This window comes from Limulus polyphemus, unplaced genomic scaffold, assembly GCF_000517525.1.
Source record: "Limulus polyphemus unplaced genomic scaffold, Limulus_polyphemus-2.1.2 Scaffold1186, whole genome shotgun sequence".
Taxonomy (NCBI): domain Eukaryota; kingdom Metazoa; phylum Arthropoda; class Merostomata; order Xiphosura; family Limulidae; genus Limulus; species Limulus polyphemus.
This window is the reverse complement of record NW_013666796.1, coordinates 28,904-33,707: the sequence shown is the minus strand read 5'-3', so window position 1 is coordinate 33,707 and position 4,804 is coordinate 28,904.

Genomic DNA, 4,804 nt, shown 5'->3' with positions numbered 1-4,804 from the left:
TTTGTTATTTTACCCTGTTTTATGATTTACCAATAAGTACCATTACACGTCCTAAGCCTAATCTAACGGTGTAGTACATGTTACACCACTAAGCTCTAATTTAAAACTTTAACCCCACTATTATTATTTACCAATCTTCTTAAATGTAGTTATTCTTTTGTTAATTAACTCAAATTACTACAGATGAGAATGTTAATATTGAATAATATTGTTACACCTCCGTTTGTTAATTGATTTTCCGTAAATTCGTTCCTACGAAACTTTAGCGACGCAAGTCCTCTCTTAAATAAAACTGGTTTATTCTTTCCGAATACAACTTTACAATACACTCAACTTCAACAGTCGCGCTATAACAAACTATAATTCACGTCTCACGAGCTCGACTTCAACAATACGTCTCTCTCTGACTGCAGTTCAATTACTCATTACCTACACACATTGTCCCGTCACGTTGTGACCATCCTATATATACCAGCCTACCCCCAATCTAGTAAATGCTAGGGCATTCACGAAGGAACAGGATATTTCTAGAAAATAGGTGGCGTGATACTAGTCACGTGACCTCGCTGACTCAACAATAAATATTGTCAGTAGAAAAGTCGTACTGACTAATAATATTTATAAATAACAAAGATATACTTTGTGAAATACATAAGCCACCTCGTTGACTAGAAGAAAATACGCTACTTATTTATTCAATCTTACACCCATTTGTTTACTTTTACTTTTTCACTTTTTTTTTTTGCAGTACCTGTATTGTCATCTATGTCGTTTTTATACTAGTGATAGCGTATAGAAAATAAAGTCCAAGCATATATTGTATTATTAATATTTTTATGAATAATTAACCGTAATAAGGATTTGGTATAAGATTCATAACTCGATTAGATAGAAATAAACTAAGAAGGGTGTTTGAATTTCATTATACATAAATCCAAATACATTAGTGAAGAGACACCGTTCCCTTATGGCTCAGAGGAAGTGTGAGGGCTTATAACGCTAAAAAATCGGGTTTCGATACTCATAATGGGCACAGCACACATAGCCCATTATAAAGCTTTGTGCTTAATAACAATTAAACACAACTTCATTAAATACACAATTTGAGAGCGATTGGGCATATATATATTATAATTTGCAACGAGTTTCAGTTTTTGTTTTCGAGTTGAAGAATTTAATTTTGGTTTTAATGTTTTTGCATTAAACACTATATAGTGGTGAATTATCACTTACAAATTCTAGATGCAATTTACTTAATTGTACTAGTTATATATACATATTCATTTTACTACCAACAGATGGCAAGTAGTGCACTCATCTCACTGTTTTCAATCCTTAAATACTTTTCAAGGAAAATTAACTTTGAATTTAATTTATTATATTTCAGTAGTTCTCGTTGTATTAGAATAAAAGTAAATTCAATAATTGTTGTAATGTTATCTTTAGAAAACACCAACCTAAAGAAATTAGGTAGTTCTGTCCCCCTTTCCTGGGATACTAGTGACATCTGGAAAGTGGCTATAGTGGGACTGGAGATGAATTATTCGTTCTCCTTAATTTGTATGGTGTGCTTGGTAATTGTTGTGATTTTTTAACGTAGTGTAACTTGTAAGTGTGTGTATACGGTATTTCATATTCTGCCCTGTACTAATTTATACTGATATGACAAATATAAAATTTTTATGGCATAGCCTATGGATTTTATAGTAAGTGACACTTTTGACAGTGTTGTGTTACATTCTGATGTTTATACAGTTTAACGTCAGTATTTTGTACATTGGAAATTGTACTGGAGTGCAAACAAGTAACTACCACGGCTAGTGCTAAATAAGACTTTCCGAACCTTGTTTTACATTTATATTATAATGGATTAAATACAGTATAATGTATAGCTAGGCTCATCCAGAGTAAAGAACTGTGTAACTTCAGCTGATAAGTAAATCTTGCTTTAGAACTTGAAAGTCGCATTCAACTTCAAGGTAAGCTTACATTCATTTTATTTTGTTAATTAGTGGCTTAATCCTAGGTAAGAACGAGATCACTAAAGTGTTTGAGTTGTAGGGTTTACAAAAATGAAGGATTTTGAATAAAATCTCACCAAGCAAGAGTTTAATCACAGTTTTCAGAATGTAAGAGTAATACATAAGATAAGATAATATGATATTTAGGGACAACGAGGGATTTATTGGTCCATCTAGGCTATCTCATCTACTAAACTAAACCTATTAAAAACAAATCTTAAAGTCATAAAATTCATTCCATCACTCGTATAATTATATTATTTTCTTAAACCCACTTAAATTTACTACCTCCATAACATCTGAAAGCAACCCATTGGCCAACCACCTTGTTAGAAAAATAAAACTTTCTTGGCTGAAGATGACTGCTACCCTGCCAAAATTTGTATTTCTGCCCCCTAATCCTACCATTCCTACCATTAAATAAATAAATAAATATATATCTATATATATAAAATGATGATGCATCAATATTATCAGTTCCCTTAACAATCTTTAACACCCCAATCAGATCTCATCTAACTCCTTTTTTTGTAAATCAAACAATATCAGATATTAAGGTAAGAGTTCCATATGGCACCCCCACTCAATTTAAAAAAAAATTCATCAAAGTAATATTTGTGTATTAATAAATCATATTAATAGTATGATCTGATAATTTTAATACATTATTATACCACTTACTTCATTAATTAGATGTACAATCTTCTTGGGGATAAACTTTACAAATGTCTTGTATAAAGACATCAAAAAGGCTACTTTTATCAGAATATAATGTTCTCCACATGTATTCACATAAATGCTTGTCAAAGCCATGCCCAAATTTTTCTAATACGCCCCTTAAAATAAACCCTTTTCAGAATCTTTTTTATCCAGGCAATTCTACAATTTTTGAGTGGGGGTGCCATATGGAACTCTTTTCCGATATTAAACTCTCCTCATATGACAACCTTTCCATCCCAGGTACCATTCTAGTAATCTTTCTCTGAACCCTTTCCAATAATCCAATGTCTTTTCTTAGATAAGAAGCCCAAGATTGAACACAATATTTCAAATGTAGCCTAATTAGTGTCCCATACAATGAAATTATAACCACCTTAGAGTTTTTTCGATATTTCTGTAAATACAACCTAAAATCCTATTTGCCCTACCACTAGCAACAACACACTGCTTAGATGACTTAAGAGACTGATCAACCACTACACCAAGATCCTTTTCTTCCATAACACTGTTAAGTTATTCCCATCGAAATTATACTTATAATTCAAATTATGATAACCCACATGCATTATCTTGCATTTATTGTAATTAAAACCCATCTGCCATTTATTTGCCCAACTCACTAAATGATGTAAATCCATTTGTAAATTAGCATCCTTCTCCTCAGATCAAGCAACACTCAAGACCTTAATATCATCTGAACATTTAAGTAATTTATTGACCACACCTTCATCTGTCATTGATGTAAATCAAAAAGAGCAAAGGTCCTAAGGCTGAGCTCTGAGATCTCACTTGTGACATTAATCCAGTTTGACTGAACTTCATTTATAACAACCCTCTGCTTTCTTCCAGCCATCCACTCTTATATCTAATTATTTAACATATCCCCCACACTTAATGATAATTTTTTACAAGCCTTTTATATGGCACCTTGTCAAATGCTTTCTGAAATTCCAGATACACCAAATCTACACCCTTACTTACCCTCATCTACACAAGCCGTAACCTTTTCAATGCTTTTTAAGGCCGGAGTTTCCCCTAGTGAAACCATGTTGACTATCCAATAAAATTCTAAACTTTGTTAAATGACTTTGCAAAGCATCTTTTATCAGACTTTTCAAAACTTTTCCCATAACTGATGTAAAGCTAATAGGCCTATAATTACTGGGACAATTTTTGTTATTTTCCATGAAAAGGGGTGTAACATTAACTTCCAATGCTTTGGCACCTGCCCACTATTCAAGAACTTACAAAAAAGCAGTAGCAAGTGGCTCACATATCCAATCCTTAAACTTGTTCAAAACCCTTGTAGAAATATTAGCTGGCCAGGAGTGTTATCATTCTTTAAACTTCTGAATTTTTTGTTAACAAGCTCAGAATTAATGCAGTTATCTTGTTCGATCTTGTTTCTGTCTATCAACTGTTCAAGAACCATTCTCTACACTGTGTTCTGATTGTTTTTTTTTGCGAAGTTAAACATTTGCTGTATTTTATGCAAGGAATAACTGTTATGCAATTATGCAAATCAGAAAAATATCGGGGCTCAATATATATAAAAGTGTCTGGGCAGACTACAACTTGCACTGCATTGTCACAACTAAAATGTACACAGCTATTTGTGTTTTAGTGATTATAATTTGTATAATGTTTACTTTTTGAGGGATGTTATCTTTTCTTTGGATGATGGAAAGGGTGTGAACTTGGTGTATTTGGAATGTTGGATTTTCAAAATGTTTTTGATAAGACAACACAGACGTTTAGCTATGAATGAAAATCACGTCAGTTCTTGGTAGTAGTTGAAAAAAAAAATGTTTAATTGGATTAGGGGAAGGTTGGATGAGAGAAGACAAAAGATATTATTAATATTAACGGAGTCCAATCAAACTGGACCTTCTTTACTAGAGGAGTACTTCAGAGATCTGTGCATGGGTTTTGCTTTTTTAATTATATTGATAAGAGCATAAATAGTAAACTACAGTTTACTGATGACACTAAACTATTGGATATTTCTAATTGTTTTAAGGATGTTGAAGTATTACAGATTGACTTGGATGAATGTTATTGGA